Source organism: Phyllostomus discolor, chromosome 10, assembly GCF_004126475.2.
Source record: "Phyllostomus discolor isolate MPI-MPIP mPhyDis1 chromosome 10, mPhyDis1.pri.v3, whole genome shotgun sequence".
Taxonomy (NCBI): domain Eukaryota; kingdom Metazoa; phylum Chordata; class Mammalia; order Chiroptera; family Phyllostomidae; genus Phyllostomus; species Phyllostomus discolor.
This window is the reverse complement of record NC_040912.2, coordinates 34,622,698-34,643,845: the sequence shown is the minus strand read 5'-3', so window position 1 is coordinate 34,643,845 and position 21,148 is coordinate 34,622,698. Positions and strand designations below refer to the sequence as shown.

The window sequence follows — 21,148 nt, the reverse complement described above, 5'->3', positions numbered from 1 at the left end:
GAAATGATTTCCAAGCCAAGTTGCACCCACAGAGATTCAGATTCAGTAGAGCTGTTGGGAGGACCTGGGAATCTTTGGGTGTGTAGAGCTTCCCAGGAGATTTCTGTATAGAGCTGTGACGAAATATGCTCTCGTCTATGCATTGATCATTGGTATGGGGTAGAAGCCTTAACTAATAGTTCAACATACAATATGACACTTTTTTTCTCATTTTAAGTAAAATATAAAGGTGTAATTAAAAAGAAAAAGAAATAGATTGTGGTATTGAATATACCACATTCTTCTGGACATTAAAAGATTTTAAAAACCATCTCAGAAGGAGTTAGTGGTTAATGTTGGTTGAGTTGATTTGGACCCAAAATGTTATCTGTGGATCAGTATTATGGATTGAATGTGTCCTCCATAGTTCATATGTTGAAGCCTTACCTTCTGAATGTGATGTTATTAGGATTTGGGGCACTTGGGATGTAATTAGATGAAGTAATAAGGGTGGAGCTCTCATTGGTGCCCTCGTAAGAAGAGGACGAGACCAGCGTGCTTCTTATTTCCGCCATGTGAGGATACATCAGGAAGGTCACCATCTGCTAGCCAGGAGGTGGTATGTTCACCAGACACTGAATCTGCAGACACCTTGATCTTGGAACTGCCAGCCTCCAAAACTGTGAGAAATAAATGTTTGTTTAAGCCGTCCAAGTTTATGGTATTTTGTTATAACAGCCTGAGTGGACAAGACATTGGGAAACACTTAATAAACATTCACTAACTATGAAGTAGATACTGCTTGTTGTGCTTTTAAAGAGGTGGAAAGAGAGTAGTAAAACGCCTAAATAATTTTCCCATATTATGCCATATCATAGCAAAGGAAAGCAAGTGTGGATTCTGGCTCCGTCCATGCAACTGGGCTGTCTCCACTGCTCCTGACACCCTTCCTTGTGCATTTGGAATCAATCATCACAGGCATGCAGAGCTGCAAGCATTTGGTTTCAGGAAAAAGGTTAAGAGAAACTAAGTGGTAAAAGGAATATGTTGGATCAAATAAAAAAGCCGCACTGATGAAACTGGAGGAGGAAATGGAACCAGACCTCCAACCGTCACTTTTCATCTTAGTACATTAAATATCTTTTTACCAAAGCTAAGCAAAGCCTAGGCCATATTGAAAGTTTGACTTCTCAAGCCATGCAGCCTGGATTTTTTTCTAGCATCATGTCCCAGCAAATGATGAAGTGTAATATTCTTAGGTACTTTTGTTTTATTACGAACCTAAAAAACCTCTGCTTCATTTTACTCCAGTGAAGTTTGTGAGCTAGAGCAGACTCATTTATTGTGTTTCTTCTTGAGTTTTTATTTTTGACCAAGGTTATGTATGTACATTTTAAAATTAATTTAATAGTTATATACTTTTCTTTCCCATGAGGCAGCCATTTTCAGCTCTTTCTTACTTTTTCCTCATACATAATAAATGTAGAAGGAATGATAGAACTAGACAATGTCTATTATACCCTTTTCTAAAACTGTTTCTTTTTCAAAGTATGTTCTTTGATTACTCTCATCAGAATTAGCTGGGATGGTTGTTTAAAATGAGGAGTCCTGAGTCTTATTCCAGACCTAATACATTTGCTAGGGTGTGGGACTTAAGCATCTGTATTTTAAACAGCATCTAAGTGGTCCTTATGCAAATTATAGTGTGAAGGTTACTTTCCTAAAGCTTCTTGATTTTTGCCAGGGAGTGTAATGTTTTCTAGTTGTATTTCTGTCTTTCCATCCATTGTCATATAGTCAGGAGTCTACCTAACAAAGATCACAGCTTTCATGAATGATACCAACACAAACAAGACAAAATAGTAAGTTTATCCTTTCTAGAAAAATGGGAAATGGCTCTAGAGAATGAAATCTGGTTCCTATATGTGTTTATTGCTATTGGGATATTGTTTCTAGCCCTTTTTAGGGGCCAGATTTAAAAGTTGTGAGTTATTTTAAAATTAGAATTATCAATAGGTACAATACAATGTATTAAATTATATTACAATTTGTATTTTTCTTATAATGAAATTCTTACAGTACATAATTCTTATAGTAACAGTTCTTACAGTAACATAATTACTTTCTGATAATCATAAAAATGCTGAACGATATTTTAAGACTAGTTTGTATCTTTGTTGGGTCTTAGAATGTTTCCCACTAAGGAAGTGTAGTCAAAGTACCATACTGTAAATGCCCTTTAAATATTTATTTTCTCCATTTTGTTATACTGCCAATTTGGGTCTCATTTCTCCTATTTTTTCACAAAAAATACTAAGTATGTTAGCTTTATATTTTTCCCCCACATCTTCTCCTCTTCATATATATATGTGGATATCAAGGAGAGAAGCCTTCTAAACTGCCACGTTCTGCCAATTCCCCAGACTCTGAGGTGTTCCCATTGACTTAGTTTATTTTGTTCTTAGGCCCTCCCTTGTTTCAGGTCTCCAAACTGGACCCTTTATTTAATAACCTGTTGTCCAGGATCACTGTTTACTATCCCGTGTTAATGAAAATGACTTGAGAAGTAACACAATGCATCATATTTGTGTGTTAACTCACATGTAGACTACCCATGTCAGGTGGCTGTAAAAGAATTGGTTTTGCTTCCTTTAAAAAAATTCTAAGGAGAGGAAAGGAGAGAAGAGGGGAAGGGGGAGAGGAAGGGAGAGAAAAGGAGAGAGAGAAACATGGATGTGAGAGAAAAACATCTATCGTCTGCCTCCTTCAGGCCCCCTGACTGACTGGGAATTGAACCCGCAGCCCTTGCGTGGATGAGACAACACTCCCACCAACTGAACTATCTGGCCAGGGCTGCTTTTGCCTCCTTTTGTCCTTTGAAAATGAAAGATCCAGACAGTAGCACCCAGACACCACCATTTTACCTGTTGTTTCAGTTTGTCCTGGATGCCACAGTCTCTTTTCCTATGATTTTTCTTTCTTAAAATATTGTTGAAAACTATTACAGGGCAGTGTCATCATTAGAACCTTTGTGAGAGGTCTTTTATTTCATAAGTACACTATATTAAGTAATCTAGATTATTTCCCCATTCACTAGGCTGTTCTACCCTAGTATAGCCAGTATTATCACCATTGTGTAAAAATGGTGTAAAAAAAATAGAGAACCCAAATCTAATAGGATAAATGATATGATAGGGTAGACATACAAAGCACTGCTTTTATCCTTGTTTGCAACCTGCATTGATAATAAGGCACACTGTAAAGGAAGAAAGTACTTTTTCCAAGAAAGATTTTCCAATTGAACTTACTCTTTAAGACTCCCGGTCACTTCCGGCCAAGATGGGGGCATAGGTAGACACAGCGTGCCTCCTTGCACAACCAAGATAGAGACAACAACTTAGAAGCAGAATAACAACCAAAACTGAAAGAAAATTGATCTGAATGGAAGTTGGACCACCAAGAAGTTAAAATAGACTCATTCATCCAGACCTGTAGGAGGGGCAGAGTGGGGCAGCAGGGCTCGGAGAGCAGAGGGCGTTGGGACTGGGTGCGTGAGGCATCCAGGGCGCACAAGACTGTAGTGGGTGGACCCTGAGTGTGCAAGCAGCAGTTGGTAGACCCTGGCCCAGGGGTGGCAACTGGCCGACCTAGCGAGGCAGCAATTGTGAAGCAAGGTACTGTGCACAACCCAGGATCACAGTGCTGGGAAATAGAGCCTTGGGGCACTGATTGAGGACACCTGTGGGGATTGAGGCTCAGGGAGGGACTCCCAGCCTCACAGAAGAGGTCTTTGGAGGGTCTCACAGTGTGTACAAGCCCACCCACACAGGAATTGGCACCAGAGGGGCCCAGTTTGTTCAGGGGAAGCAGTGGAGAGTGGAGCAAGCACCATTGTTCCCTCTCGGACCCTGCCCCCACATACAGCATCACTACCCAGTGACTGGGGTGCCCCACCCTGGTGAACACCTAAGGCTCTGCCCCTCATACATAACAGGTGCTACCAGAACAAAGTGGGGGGGAAGATGGCTCAAACAGAATTGAAAGCCCCAGAGCCAGTTTTTTTAAGCTACCAAGAGATAGCCAACCTATCAGATGCACAGTTCAAAGCACTGGTGATCAGGATGCTCACAGAATTGGTTGATTTTGGTCACAAATTAGATGAACAAATGAAGGCTACAATAAGTGAAATGAAGAAAAATGCACAGGGAACTAATAGTGATGGAATGAAAGCTGGGTCTTACATCAATGGAGTGGACCAGAAGGAAGAAAAAAACATACAACCAGAAAAGAATGAAGAAATAAGAATTCAAAAAAATGAGGAAAGGCTTAGGAACTTCCAGGACATGTTTAAATGATCTAACATCCAAATTATAGGGGTACCAGAAGGAGAAGAGGAAGAGCAACCAGTGGAAAACTTATTTGAACAAATAATAAAGGAGAACTTCCCCATTCTGGCAAAGGAAATAGACTTCCAGGAAGTCCGGGAAGCTCAGAGTCCCAAAGAAGTTGGACCCAAGAAGGAACACACTAAGACACATCATAATTACATTAGCCAAAGTAAAAATGAAGGAGAGTATCCTAGAAGCAGCAAGAGACAAGGGGACAGTAACCTACAAAGGAGTTCCCATCAGACTGTCAGCTGATTTCTCAAAAGAGACTTTACAGGCAAGAAGGGGCTGCAAAGAAGTATTCCAAGTCATGAAAGGCAAGGACCTACATCCCAGATTGCTCTATCCAGCAAAGCTTTCATTTATAATGGAAGGGCAGATAAAGTGCTTCTCAGATAAGGTCAAGTTAAAGGAGTTCATCATCACCAAGCCCTTATTTTATGAAATGTTAAAGGGACTTATCTAAGAAAAAGAAGATAAAAAACATGCACAGTAAAAGGACAGTAAACTCACAATTATTAACAACCACACCTAAAACAAAAACCAAAAGAAACTAAGCAAACAACTAGAACAGGAACAGAACCACAGAAATGGAGATCACATGGAGGGTTAGCAACAGGGGAGTGGGAGGAGGAGAGAGGGGGAAAAGGTATGGAGAATAAGTAGCATAGATGGTAGGTAGAAAATAGACAGGGGCAAGGCAAGAATAGTATGGGAAATGTAGAAGCTAAAGAACTTATGATACATTGACATGAACTAAAGTGGGGGAATGTGGGTGGGAGAGGGTGTACAGGGTGGAGGGGAATGAAGGGGGGAAATGAGACAACTGTAATAGCATAGTCAACAAAATATATTTTTTTAAAAAAAGGTGAAAAAAAAAGACTCCCAATGGTGTGTTCACTTCCTGTTTTCCTGTTTCAGGCGCACACACTTGGAACATGAAAACCCCTGGAGGTCAAACATTATTTAAATGGTTTTTTAGTAGTGAGTGAATAATGGCTTCTTAGCAATAAATATCTCTGATTCTTACATAGTAATCTTAGAAAGGAAATTGCATAATTACTTTGTAAGAAATTATTGGATATAATAATGTTTACATAAACCTTTAGATAAAAGTATCAATGTACATTCCTTTTGATAGATAGCTCATGAGCATTATAGCTTTTTGATAGTAAAAAGATTGTGCTTAGTTATATCAAGATGTATATCATGCTATACTATTTTATTAAAATATAGCATGCTTAATGATTTTCTTTTCTGAAATCTATAATAAATGTGTAAACTACTAAACTAGAAAACATTAACTTCATTAACATTCCATATTACATGGTGATAAAATTCTTTCAAACAACTTATCATTGAAGATACATTATTAGCCCCTTTTAAATTTTAGCATACTGATTTTGAAATTTTTAAGGGAGTGAATTTACCTTTAAGTGTATTTTATTCTTAAAAAAGTTTAAACCTTATATCATTAAAAACTACTTTGGGGGTGGTGAGTGGAGGTGGAAGAGGGTATACAGAGGATAAACAGTGATGGAAAAAATAAAAATTGAAAATAAAACTAGTGTTTTGTCATCTTCCATAGTACTGATGAAAATTGCCCAAGTGTTAAGTTCCTGAACATTTATGAGAGTTCATGAAGAAAATTGAAAGCCATGTCTTGGGTAGATAGTAAATTTTTTCTGGGGAATGCTAATGTTTAATCAGAAAGGGCTTTTCTGTTATACCTGTGACTTACTGCATGCTCATGAGCACTGGCATTAAGCATTACCCATGCTGTGCTCTCTAATTGCCAGCATGAAAGAAGTTGATAATGAGGATGACAAGGCACTCCATCTTTTCTCCTGGGGCTTCATTCAGGCCAGAACTGTATAGTGTCTTTCAGCTGAAAGTTGGGATGGACTGGCTGGCGGAAGCCTGACATGGTAGGTTTTTAAATGGCTTTGCCCCCAGTGTCAAGAAGGGAGAGGCTGGTACCACAGGTCACAATATTCTGCAGGAGGCCACTGTCCCTCCCCACAGTGCGCCTCCACTCTTAAAGGAGGGCTCATGTCTAAGGTGGGTCAAGTGCATGTGTTTGTGATTTGTATTTCAGATTCTCACTGGAAGAGCAGGGGCAAACTGTTGTCCTTATTTGTTTCCTCCAAGTTGTATTGATCTTGGTTGCACTCCCTCCTTTACTACCTTGGTAGTGCTGTTGAAATTTTACCAGGTGAGTTTATATTACATCTTTGATGCTTTCCACTGCTTCCCAGTGCCATTGGCCCAGGTAGTCACCAAGCCCTGCAGATATATTTACTCAAGAGAACATATATTTAAAACACTTTAAATTTATTTAATTTGTACTCATATAGTATATAAAGTAAAATGTGAGAAAGAGTGACTGAGTCAGGGGCCCAGTGGGGAACAGATGGCATTCCAAATAGGATTATTCCCAGAGGCTTTATTCCAATGAAACCATCTATAAAAGCATGCTGTAAGGAAACTGTAAAGCAGCATCCTACCTGGCTGTTAGTGCCGGCCCACCTGGGGGACGAAGGGCAGTGACTGGGTACTAGAACTGCGGGAGCCAGCCCTATTCTACAGCTGGAGCCAGCCCTAATCTAAAGCTGTGAGCCCTTGAAAGAAGCTAGAATCTCCTGTGGAGAGACAGTCAACTCCAGGGGACCTTGAGGGAGAGAGCCAGAAAATAAACTATCCTCATTCTTCTCCCACTGACCTTTCATCCTGCTTTCCATTGTCCACCCCAGCCACAAGCCAGAGTGCAGGAAACCCTTGATGCTGACCACACAGGTCGGCCTCCCGGGGCACAAGCTGGGCGGCAAGTGGATGTCAAGAAGCAAATGATGCCTAGCACAGAAAGATACCTGAGGAAAGTCCCTCCCCTGCCCTGGCAGCCAGTTCCCCAATGTGAAAGCAGCCCTTTACCAGGGCCTTCCAGAGATCTTAAATCCCGTTAAAACTAAGGTGTGGGGATTATTCTTACAGATACCAGAATTTGCCTAAAGCAAACCTTGTTGCTGGGAAGGATCCTTCCATATGTGCCAAAGGTCACTTAAGATAATATGACACATACCCGGTTCCTGTATTCTGGGTGCTTTTGGCCTTAAAAATGTTAAATTTGGTAGGTTTTTATATTATTGTCTTATGTTTCTTATTAGTGAGCTGGCTCAGAAATAAAACATGTAAACATTTCCTACTTGTTGTTCATGGGCAGATACTGAATTTCAGGAACCCCTGAAATTGCATTTAACGTGAAATTTTTAGGAGAGGAGGGCCATCACCTTCATCAAATTCTCATAGAAGTCTTTGTGTCATAACAGACTAAACGCATTTGTCTAAAGGATGTTTGATTCATTTGGAATATCTTCTCGTTACATATTTTTAATGTGACCTCTGCATTCTTAGAGTTCAGTAGCCTGGACAAAGAGAGGTTCAAATGCTCTCGGTAACTTGCAAACTAAAATCTCTAGTATGATGGGTTAATATGTGCTACGTGATCCTCAAAATGTAAAACAGTGTGTTCTTGGTCAAGAAATCCTGCTATGGCCAGCTAGTAAGATGATTTATGTTCAATGAGAATGTTTCATTAAGATGTAACCGAGAGAAATATATTTTGCTTAAGTGATAAGAAAGAGGATTTAGATCAATAAAAAAATTACATAGCATTTTTTTCTAAAGAAAATTTTTCAGAAGTTTTGTAATACGTCCTGTTGTGTAAAAACTGTTATTGATTTTTTGTATACCTTTAGGCAGACTTGCTAAATTAAACTAAATACATTCATGTTTAAGATTTTTATCATAAAATTATTTTTCTTTTATATGAGTGATTTCAAAGGTTTGCTTTATTTTGGGTTCCAGCTTTATGCACTCTGTCTGCTGGTCAAATAATTTTCTGAGGAAAAAAATTCTGATTTAATATTAAAAATCACTGAGTGGGTTCAAATTATGACTTCCTAGTAGCCTTTCAGGAATTTTCCTCTTTCACGAGGCACATACAAACTACTGAAACTCTTAGCGGAGCAATCCAATACCTGTGGCTCTGTGTAAAGCATTACTAGGCCAGATTAGATGAGTCAACTCTTCACTTCTACTCATTTTACTTTCTTTTGCTGAGGACTCTGGTTACAGATATAACTGTAACCTAAATAACTTAAACAAAACAGAAACTTATTTATCTTTATTTACAAAAATTGTATTTGTGGGGTGGGACTGGTTTCAGGCATGGCTATATCCATGGTCTCAGTTATATCAGATCTATACCTTTTTGTTTCTTGGTTCTTCTGTCTGTGTCAGCTTTGTTTTCTTTTAATACACTTTTTCTTCATGCTGAGAAAGACACTGTGGTTACAGAAATATCCAGAATTATAATATTCCAGCCATCAAACCACATAGGGGAAAAACTTTCTCCTTAAGAACATATGAAAATTCAAGGGAAAAAACTTGATTGGCCTTGCTTGGTCACATGCTCACTTTTTGGATCAGATGGTAATACAGAAGCTTATCTATGATTAACAATCAATTCACTGAATGGTGGAGGCATTTCCCAAAGGAAGGGAAGGGGAGCTATTGCCGGAGTAAGGGGGTAAGTTTGCTGGGCTGGTATAACCAGCAGATGTCCAACACAGTGAGTTAGTATATATCTGTGTCAGAAAATCTTGCTGCCGAATTAGTAACTAGAATGCCATCCTCTGGCCTTTATAAACTAAGAATTAAACTGCTTGTTCTATTTTAACTGTAAACGCACAGACAAAGTCTGGAAAAATATGGAAATGTTTCATCTTCACATGTTCTTAGTCTTTTTATAGAAGACTGTCAAGTAGATAATACTTAAATATAATCACCACATAATCCTTCTTGTTGCAGAAGGCTTTTAAGTTGCCTGTTACCTGGTAAAAATGAAATATGAATACAAATGAAAAATAAGTAGTACAGTATGTTTTATGTTTCTGACAGGTTTGGAAATAATGATCTGCATGCATATTTTGAATACAATAGGCCTTCACTCCTCATTTTTCCATATAATTGTCCTTTTTTCTTTTGGAAATTGATAAAGAATGAACAGAATCAATTGTTGTAATTCATACAACGTTGATTGCCCCTCTCAATACTCAGAAATCCTTAAGGGTGAATATGTTCATTTTCTTAATTCTTTTGATGGGAAAAATTATACTTTTTTTCTGTACAGTATTCTAATTAGGGCTGGGTAAACACTTAAAGGAATAAAGATACAAAATATTTTTTCAAAATTCCAGTTTCTACATAGCAATTCATGTTACTACCACATTTATTCTAATTTATTACACTTGTGATACATTAACAATACATTAACAGTACAATCAGCCAGCCACAGACTAAAGCTATGAGAAAGGTTCTTCGCTTTTACTGTAGCAGTTCATTAGAATAGACAATACTGTATCTGTCTCCTCTTCTTCGATGTAAAAATCTCTGGATAAATTGAGCCCATCCTTAGTTATTTTTCATTTTAACAATTACTCTCCTTTATCTCTCTTTCCCACCTAAGCAATAAGAAGTAAATGAGGATAACATGAAAATTTGTTTTTTGATTTAGTCACCCATTTTTGAAGGATTCTTTTGTAAAAGATGTCCAGAATTTATGGCAACAATAACAAATAAAAAGAAACAAATTCTCCTATAAAAGTCTCATCATCCAAAGAAAACAACTAGCTTTTCCCTCTTCATTTCTTTGTTGTCCTTTGCAGTGGGGATGCACATGTTTTATGTCATTGTCATCGTACTTAGAATCTGTACTCTGCTTATTCCATGTAACACTTGTCTCAAACACTTCCATATATTGCACACCCACTTTTGCTACATGAGATCTAATTTGCCAAAGTTCTATAATTTGCAAGGGAATTAACATTTTATTGGACATTTGTGTTATTTCCAGTCCTGAACTTTATAACTGATGCTATTATAAATGTATTTGTGTATCAGAGCCTTTCTTTTTGGGGATTTTTTTTTTTAAGAAAAATTCCAAGCACGCTACTGTCACATGCACTGGGATTTGTACTGCTGTGTGTGTACCATTCTGCTCCTGGCTCCAGCGGGCCTGCTGCCCCACTGCCCCAGGAAAGCCCAACCTAGTCCTGAGTTAGGAAGGCTGTGATGTGTGAATCCTCCAGACTTACTATTTCATCAGTCTGGGAAACAGCGTTGGGAAAGGACCCCTTCCACTGCACGGGTGAAAGAGGGATACAGGGTCTATTCTGAAGGAATAATGTCCTAGAAAGGCACCCCCCCCCAAAAAAAACAACAACAACAACAACTAAGTAATGGGGTTAGTGGATCAAAGAGTAGAAGCATTTTTATAATCTAATTTTATAGTGATTTTGAGATAGTTTTAAAATTTGGAAATATGTAGCTCTAATGTTTTTAGTAGATTCTAAAAAATTGCTCATATAAGTGTAGTTTTTATTCTTTATTGGCTCTATCCCATATATCATACTAAATTACCTCCTTTTACTGTTTATGTGGGTGGGGGAATGAAAACCTAAAGCACAGATCCACATATGAAAGAACAAAAGAGAGAAAGGTGAGGTGACAGGTATTGATTTGCTTTTCACCCTCTTGTCTAATTTCCATTAGGTCTCCCTGCTGTTTAATTGCATTAGGTCTGCCTTGATTTCTTTTTCTTTATTTCTTTTTTTTCCTATTTGTAAGAGCTTATTACTTCATGACTGTATCTATGAGTTAACCTTTAAACCCAGTCCTGATCAATGAAGAATCGCAATTTAATATTTCCTCACCATCTTTTCCTTTACAAGAAGCTTTTGGATGATTTCCCTGCCCTTCCACCTCTCTTTCTCTCTCTCTCTCTCCCTCTCTCTCTGTCTCTCTCTCCCTTTCTCCCTCCCCCAGTCTTCTCCCTCTCCCTCTAGGGATTATTCATAAAACTATCTCTGTTTAATTTTCTGTAATGGGTGTAATCGTATACACCAGGGATCCCCCATCTCTGGGCCATGGACAGGTACTGGTACCAGCTGGGGCCTGTTAGGAACCTGGCTGCACAGCAGGAGGTGAGCTTGAAAGTAATGCACTTGAATCATCCTGAAACCATCCCCCCTCCCCCCTCACCCACGTCCCTTGGAAAAATTGTCTTCCACAAAACCGGTTCCTGGTGCCAAAAATGTTGGGGCCGCTGATATATAGCATATCTTTAAAACATCCAATGGGAAACCTTGTGCCAGAATTTACAGTTGTCTTAAATGCCTGTTGGGCAGCTCAGAAAACAAAAGACAGTGTATTATTTTTGCGTGTTGTACCTCACTAGCAGATTTTTACATCCCACCAATGTTGGGCACTGGGACATACCAGCTCACATGAAAGTGATCAGGACTTGTGAGCTGCTTGATTGTAAGTCTTGGGAAATCAGATATTTGTATCTCTTTCTGTGTCTCTGGGACCTAGCTCAGTCCCTGGCAAGTATGACTTAGCACTCTCCATGTCCCATGGAGATGGGTATTTTCATCTCATTCTGTGGGGAATAATATATACTTTGAAGCGACAAGTTCATGATCAATTGACTTAGGATAAAAATTTTAAAAAATTAGTTTCTTCTGTCAAATATCTTGCACATAGTATTAATTTCAGAATGTGTTGGCTTATGGTTGTCAGGCATACTCATTGCCTTGTAAACTATAAAATCCCTGGATGAAAACTTATACTAGAGCTTTCACTTACAAGCAAACTCCAAAAAAGTTACAGAAACAGAAAAATACATCTTTGTTGTTCTCTACACAGTAATTCAGTACATTCATTTCTTAATCCAACTGGACAGTTCCAGTTTTTTCCCTAAAACTGTAGATATGCAAAGGATCGTAGCCATAATCAAGTTTGTGAGAAAAAATTCTAAATTAGAAAACAAATAACTTCCCAAAGGGCAGCTATAATCTGAATCTGATGTTGTTCCATATCTTTCCAAATATTGATGAATTCAGCACTAGAATATATATAATTGGATTATATTTGAAAAGTTTTTCATTCTCTATGTGTATGTATATTTTCATTTTTAGAATGGACAGTGATGATTATTACTTGGTATTTATTACCTATCTGAAAAAAGGAAAACATAATGAACCCCTTTTTCATGTTCTCACTCTCTGGTTTCTGCCAGTGTTATCCTACTGAATTTGCTCTCGCCTGTGTTACCACCAGCATACTTGTCTTCAAATTTAATGACCTTTTTTTTTTTTTTTGTCCCTGGATTCTCTGTAATTACTTGGAATGGTTGAAAAGGTAGATTCTCTCATCATTAAAACTTTTTTTAAATATTACTTTATCCTTCTTTTTCTCCTATTTCTTTAATATCACTTTTCTTTAAATGTGGGTATATCTAAGCCTGACTCAATGTCTATTTTATTCTCCCAGTTACCATCATAGCTCAACTCTGTAAATATTTCCATAAATATTTCCTAAACCTGACCTCTTTCATGGGTTTTCCCTCCACGCTTCCAGTAACTGCTGTGTACCTCTCGATGGACCAGGTGTTCTGTAATCACTTCAAGATGGATAGATATGTCCATCACTGAACTCATCATCTTTTCCCTTGTGCAGGTCTTTCTCCAGATTTTCACTTATCTACTTCCTCAGAGCTCCAGGTTTATTAAATAATCTGTTGCAGATGATGGGGTAAAGAGAAAATTAGAATTTTGGTGAGGGCTAATTTTCTATTGCTATGTAGTGAATTGCCACAAACAGTGGCTAAAAACAACAACTTTATTATCTCATTGCTTCTGTAGATCAGGAGACCATTTTCAGATTAGCTGGGTCCTCTGCTCAGGATGGAGCAAAGGTGTTGGTTGGGGAGGCGATTGCACCTGAGGCCCAGGGTCATCTTTCAAGCTTATTCAGGTCCTTGGCAGAATTCAGAATTGGGTGTTCGACTGAAGTTCCTGTGTTCTTGCTAGCTGTTGTCTGTAGACTGCTCTCAGAAACTAAAGGTCACCCTCAGGTCATTGCCACATGGTCCTTCTGGGAGGCACTGCTTGTCTGTTGCTTTATCAACCCGCAGAAGAGCTTCTGCTGATGTCTTCTGACTTGCTGTTGGGCTCACCTGCTGAAGTTGGGCCCACTCCCTGTTTTCTCCCTTTTCCTGAACTCAAAGCCAGCTGAAAAGGGTCCTTAATTATATCTGCAAAATCCCTTTTTTCTATACTGTCACGAAGTCATAGGAATGATATCCCATCGTATTCACAGTTCCACACACCCTCAGGGAAGTAATTATGGAGAGTGTACACCATCCAGTGGGAATGTCGGGGCTGTCTTAGAATTCTGCTTATCACAGGTAGGCGGGAGCAAGGCTGGGAATGGATGTCAGCATTAATGATTCAAGTGATGACATTAAGGTGGTTCTACTGACATAAGTGGAGCCTACAGAGTGTCAGTTTAAGATGTCATTAGTATGTGTTTATGAAAAGTTGACTAGTTATATATAGATATGTATTTTTAAAAACATAACTTGAAAATGTACTTATCTACACTCTACTATACCAATTGTATCTTAAATCTGTCTTTGATGCTTTTTTGGTAAACATTTCCCACAATACAACCATATTTGAATGTGACATTTTAAGATTATTTTTGGAACGATTATGTTTTTATGGAGAGATACATGTGACTACTTTTGCCCTTGCATGTTTTTTTTTCCCCCTACCTAGTCCAGGTGAGGTATAATGTGAGGTGACTTTCTTCATCTGTCTTCATCTGTCCAGATAAGGATAATTGCTTCTGGTGAATAACTAAATTGTCACCTTCATTTTATTTCACCCTCTGACCTTTGGAGGAACAGCATTTCCTTTATTTTAAGTTGCATTTGTGTGTATGTGTATATGTATGAGCCAAATCACATTTGAAATGTTATTTTTCTTAGGAAGAGATTTGTTTAAAAAAGAAATAAAAATGTAGATTTCTCATTTGAATAAAGAGAATAGTGTTTTTGCTCCGGCTTCCTAAAATTTGTTTATAAATAACATCTGTTTCTATATTAATATAGAGGTTTGTTAATTACATTCTGCTGTTGTTTCTAAAACTGATGATAAAGCTTTTCTTTGAGTCATAATCTATTTTGTGTTCTTTGCTCTACTGTCTAAACTATTTTCCGAACCTCATAAGACAGTATCTCTTAAAAAGGATACCTTTTTAAGGAAGCTGCTGTTTTTCATAATTTTGCATACATCAGAACCTATTACTAATTTTAGGCTATTTGTTCCATAAACTGTCAGAGAGATACTCAGTGTTATTCCTGTTTTGCAGAGACTGGGATTAATAAATTTACATGATTTTTATAAATATGTTATATTAGCTAGAACATTTTGTAGGAAAAAAGGAAGATGTAAACTTTGGTTTTATTTTCAAATCAGTGGGTTATGATAATATGTTATTTAGCTGATTTGAAATTAAATACTGACACTGGAAGACTTTACTGTTTTGTTTCTTTAATTTGGAGCTGCTTATAGCTATCAAGACCATTATGTGGAAACGTCTTTTATATATATATTCATAGACTACAGTGCTTTAGACCCTCTGGCTTTATACTTGATCTGAGGGAGTTTAAAATGGAATTGGAAATTAATGCGCTTATCTCTACCCACATACACATTCAATCCTTATTTCTCTTGATCGACTTAGCATTTCTCTTAGGAAAAAAAAAGCTTCATGGCTCAATCAGTAATTGTATTCATCTTCCAATTCAAGTCTGTCTTGAACTTGTTCCGGTTGGGCTGATATTTTGCCTCCATTAAGGGAGCCTTGGTGACAGATGAATCCACAAGATAATGTCTTATTCTTGAGTGTCACTTAAATGTGTTTCTAGCCCAATCTCAAGGTGTCTGATGTGTTTTAGGCCCCAATTATCTTGTCCATTCGTCAATGTTTTTTCCTATTTCCTGGGTGTACCAGATCTAATTTTGAGGATATTAATAGCCTACTAAGAAAAGGAAAATACCATGGCCATGGAAGGAAAAAATTTTTGCTACCAGTACCAAGAAGATGGATGAAATTCACTTCTCTGCACAATGGTCACTTTTCAAGTAGCTTACCTGTTTTTCCTCTCCTGAATGCTTGATGGTAGTTGCATGCACTATATTTCAAATCTTCCCTTTCACACAACAGTGCTATTTCTTATCTGAAAAATGGATATCAGCTACTTTCCATGATAGAGTTTATAGCATTCCATATTATTAAAAAAGCACACTGAGAAATTTACAATTATTTCCTATTTGAATCAATGAAAAAGTTGAATAAAGGTATGGGCAAAATACTTCAAAAGAGCAGTTATATTATTTCAGCCCCATCCATGCATATCCACACATATCCATATGTGGGTGGAAATTGTGGAGAGTTTTCATCTATATGTATGCCATTTAGAAGTACAAGAGATCCCAGGGAAAATAATTTCGATCTTTAGCATCAGAAATACGTCTTTTCATCTATTTTTATGTATGTGCATTACAGAGATCAAATATACTATTCTTGTTGCTACAATATGGCTTACATCAAATCCAAAGAGAAGTACTTTTTCTGGAAGTTAATATAGGGAAGCTAAACAATATGCAGTCTATTAAAAAGTATTTTAAATGCTTTTCAGAATTCTAGTCATATTATTGCCCTTTATAACTCTCAGACATCAAACTGCAGTTTTATTCTTAGTTAAGCTATTGGTAATTCCATTAGAAGCAAGTGATTCAAAATTAACATAGAAGCTATTTCTTTTTGCATTATGGATACTGCATTTATACGTCATCTGTGATTATGATGATAATGGCTTTTTCAGAATACCCATGAACTTCCATGTTATCTAGTCCATTAGATGTCCTCATAGTGATAACATATAGTTAGGTGAATATGTGCAGTTTTTCACTTATCTACCCTGAGTTGGAGAGGTTCATTCTAATGGAGACATTTTTATCATGAATCTCCTTTTCTAATCATTTCTACCTACTGCATTTAAATTATTTTTAATAGAGCTCTCATCTTGAATAGTCCTTTCATGTTCATTGGCCATGATAAAATCCTCAGTAGTCTGTTTTTACCCTTTTCTATTAATAGAGGGATGTAGATGTTCAAAACATGGACTCAGGAGTCAGACCAGAATGAATCTGGTTCTGTTATTGACCAGCTGGGGAAATTTGGGCTTCCCACTTGACCTTTCCAGGCTTGTGTTTCCTTGCCTAGCAAACGGGATCATATTTATACTGACCTCATCAGTGGCTGTGTACTTCAGTGAGCTACTAATGCATTTCAAGTACATGGCAGAGTGCCTGGCACACAGCTCCCCACAAGTGCTAGCTGTTAGTATTATTTCCTTATCTTTAACCCTCAGCTCTAAACAGCTTATCTTCTCACTACCTCTGGAGTTACTTGTTGCTTTTTCTTTGTTCCAACTCTGCTTTTTTTATTCCTTTCATTTGGCACGTCCTCTGCCTCTCTCCAACCTACTGACATTCTGTCTACCTTCTAAGAATGAAGTCTTATCACCTTCAGGAACCCCTACTTGACTGTTCTAATTCAAAGAGATCTTTTTGTGCATTCTCTGTGCCTACTGTCAGTTCCATTTATTGAGGCTCTCAATAATACATTACATTGAGATCTGTCCTTTATATTTTCTTGTTTCCATAATAAGACTTGAAGTTTCGTGGGGTCAAGTGCCCTTTAAATTTTCACATCTTCCTAGGAATTGAATGTGCAGTCTGTTGTTGAATTCTGCTTTGTCTTTTATTTAAAATGATTTTGTTATTTACCATTAACTATTTATATTTACAAGTAAAAACTGAATATTCCACCAAATATTTTGTTACCAATTTCATTAAAATATATGAATTTGTAATAATTCATATAAAAATTTCTTTTTTGAGGTTGTTTCCTATGTTTTTTAAGTATTTTTATTGATTATGCTATTACAGTTTTTCTAATTTTTCCCTCTTTATCCCCCCTCCATCCTGCTTCCCCAACACTCCAGCATTCCCCCCTTTAGTTCATGTCCATAGGTTGTCCATATAAGTTCTCTGAGTCCTCTGTTTCCGATGCCATTTTTTATCTTTCCCCATCTATTTTATGCCTACTAATTATGCTTCTTCTTCCATGTACAATTTCCTTCCTCTTCCACTCTTCCCCCTCTACACTGAAATCCCTCTGTGTGATGTCCATTTCTCTGATTCTGTTCCTGTTCTGGTTGTTTGCTTAGTTTTTGTTTCTGTTGCTTTTCTTTTCTTTTAGGTTCATTTGTTGATAGTTGTGAGTTTATTGTCGTTTTACTGTTCATATTTTTTATCTTCTTTTTCTTAGATAAGTCCCTTTAACATTTCATAAAACAAGGGCTTGGTGATGATGAACTCCTTTAACTTGACCTTATCTAAGAAGCACTTTATCTGCCCTTCCATTCTAAATGAAAGCTTTGCTGGATAGAGTAATCTTGGATGTAGGTCCTTGCCTTTCATGACTTGGAATACTTCTTTCCAGCCCCTTCTTGCCTGCAAGGTTTCTTCTGAGAAATCTGCTGATAGTTTAATGGGAACTCCTTTGTAGGTAACTGTCTCCTTTTCTCTGGCTTCTTTTAGGATTCTCTCCTTAACTTTAATCTTGGGTAACTTAATGATGATGTGCCTTGGTGTATTCCTCTTTGGGTCCAACTTCTTTGGGACTCTGGGCTTTCCGGACTTCCTGGAAGTCTATTTCCTTCGCCAGATTGGGGAAGTTTTCCTGCATCATTTGTTCAAATAAGTTTTCAATTTCTTGCTGTTGTTCTTCTCCTTCTGGTACCCCTATAATTCAGATATTAGAATGTTTCAGGTTGTCTAAGAGGCTTGTAAGAGTCCCTTTACTTTTCTGGATTCTTGTTTCTTCATTTTCTCCTGGATGGATGTTTCCTTTTCCTTTTGTCCCAAATCGTTGATTTGAGTCCTGGTTTCCTTCCTGTCCCTGTTGGTTCCCTGAATATTCTGCTTTATTTCACTTCAGGTATCCTTTGTTTGTTTTTTCATTTTTTTGACCACACTCAATCAGATCTGTGAGCATTTTGATTACCAGAGCTTTAAATTCTCCATCAGATTGGTTGGCTATCTCCTCATTGCTTAGTTCTAAAGTTATACTCTGCTCTTTCATTTGAGCCATATTTCTTTGTCTTGGTACAGCTAATAGGTTGTAAGTGGGTGGGGCCTTAGGAATCAGCCAGGCAGGGCAACTCTCTTTGCTGTGCTGCCACACTGCCTATGGGGGAGGGGCTGGAGAGGGAACAATGCAGCTCCTTGCTGGCTCCTAGTGCAGTTTCCCTCAGACTCTTCTGTGAGACTGGGAGTATCTTCCACTGTGGCAACCCTAGCCATAGCCCACAGCCACCTGAGTCCCCAGAAATCAACTCCTCCCACACAGCTCTTGGAGCTGGGCAGCCAGCCCTGCCCCCAAGGCTGCCACATCCCGCAGGTTTTTCTTAGTTGGCCTGTGTGGTCCATCTTACTGGTCTGGTTGTTCTGGTTGATTTTTTTTCTTAATTCCTTGGTTGTAGGAGTTCCATGCATTTTGATTTTTTGGCGCTTTTGGTGGTTTATTGATTTTTGATTGGTTGTTATCCACCTTTTGGTTGTGCGAGGAAGCGAAGGGTTTCTACCTTCACCTCCATCTTGGCCAGAACTCAAAGTTTCTTTTGTCAATTATTTTGACAAGGCCTTTCACAAATATTTATTTAAACAGTAAAATTTTAGGTTACACATATGCAGGTCACTGTGTATTTATAAATAACTAAATGGAACAAATAAACGAATCTGGACATATTCCAGATTCCTTATTTATCTGGACATATCTAAGAAAAACATTAAATACATTTTCAAAATGATGAAAAGATAAAAGTGGGAATAAAAATGGGAATTTAAAATGTTGGGGTTTTTAGATTCAGAAATGTATTCATCTTTCTCTGACTTATTCTACTCAGGATAATGCCTTCAGTGTTCATCCATGTAGTGACAAATGTCAGGGTTTCCTTCTTTTTTTATAGCCAAGAAATATTCCATTGTATACATATACTACATTTTCTTTATAATTGCATTTGTGGGTAGGCACTTAGGTTGTTTTCATGTCTTGGCTATTGTAAACAATGCAGTGAATATGGGGGTGCATGTGTGTATATATATATACACATATTTGGTATTTTGTTTTGATATTTTATTTTAACAACATTAAAAATGAAAGTTCCTTGAACATCTCTACCTCCTGGAGTTTCTCTCTGGCTATATTTTCTCCTCATGGCCTGTCCTGTTTCTGGACTGCTGCTAACTCTTGAAAAAAAGTGTTTTCCATATTACATGTGTAAAAAGGATAGTCTTTGTTCTGTTCTGTGGCATGCTTTTTTTTTCACCTAACTCTATATTATAAATATTTCCATGTTAATAAGTTGATGCATATCATCATTTTTAGTGACTCCAGAGTATGTCAGTATATGGCTATTCTGTTAGTTACCTAATAATTAACCTAGTGGATGTTTAGATTGTTTCTAATATTTAGTTATTATAATATGAATATCCCTGTTTATGTATACTAGTGTTCTTGGCCTGTTGTTTTCTTTGGACCTCTTCTTAGGAAGGGTATTTGGGTGACTGAGAACACATCTTTTATTTGTGGTGACTATTGTGAAACTGCCTACTATAAACATTATACTGATTGACTCTGTCAAGATCAGTTAATATTCCTATACCTTTGTTAACCTTTTTAAAATTTTTGCCTATGATAGGTAAAATTTTCTTTTAATATTCTTTATTTGGCTCTGATAAGGTTTAAAATACCTTTTGAAATGTTTATAAGCCATTTGTAGGCATTTTCTGAAATATTTTTCCACGTATTCTTCCCATTTTCTTTTTAATTTTTTTATCCTTACCCAAGGACATTTTTTCATTTCTTCTAGAGAGAGAGGAAGTAAGAAAGGAAGGGAGAGAGAGAAACATTGATATGGGAAATAAGCATCTGTTGGTTGCCTGCTGTATGCACCCAGACCAGGGATTGTATGCACCTGGACTGGGTATCGTACCTGCAGTCTAGATATATGCCCTGTCTGGAAATCAAACCTGCAAACTTTTGGTTACAAATGATGATCCAACCAACTGAGCCACACCAGCCACTGCCTTCCCATTTTCTATTGAAATTTTCTTGCTGATTTATAAGTTATCTCAATATATTAAGAATACTAAGTAATTGTTTGCTATACATGATAGTCAACACCTCTGGAAACATGGGAGAATTATAATAAATGGAGAATAGGGAATATAACTTTGATCAAATAATATTTTCTTTGTTTCCATGTTTTGTGACCACTCTATATATTCTACATATAATTCTTCCTTCACTCTTTACCCTTCAGTGGATTAATGTCATTGGTCAAGGGACTACTTAAATTTTATGTAGTTAAATTTATTAGATGTTTTACTTTTAGTTTTGGTTTGGTTTCAGAAAGGTCCTCTTTATTGAAAAAATAGTCATTCCGATTTTCTCCTACTACTTTTATGATTTTATTTTTGATAATTGATGATTTAACCCAATTAGCATTTATATGGGTATTAGTATGAAGTAAGGCTCCAGGTACACTTTTCAAAAAGTCCTGTCAGTTGTTATTGAAGGAGGCCTTAGACTGAAGTTTTAGTGGCTCCTAACAGGTTCCAAGTACTTGGGGAATCTCTTAGCCTCTTTGAGTGTCAGTTTTATTTATAAAATAAGGAGTTAGATTCTTTTTTAATTCAAAGTGAAGTCCATGGAGGGTAAATAACTTGTTCAGGATC

At 37.3% G+C, this 21,148-nt stretch overlaps 1 protein-coding gene across 12 annotated transcripts in view; it reads left to right on the top strand.

Annotated features, from left to right (window-relative positions):
- Positions 1-21,148, top strand: part of ADAM22 (ADAM metallopeptidase domain 22) — a 225,747-nt gene that overhangs the window by 72,176 nt on the left and 132,423 nt on the right. The gene's annotated exons all lie outside the window — the stretch shown is intronic.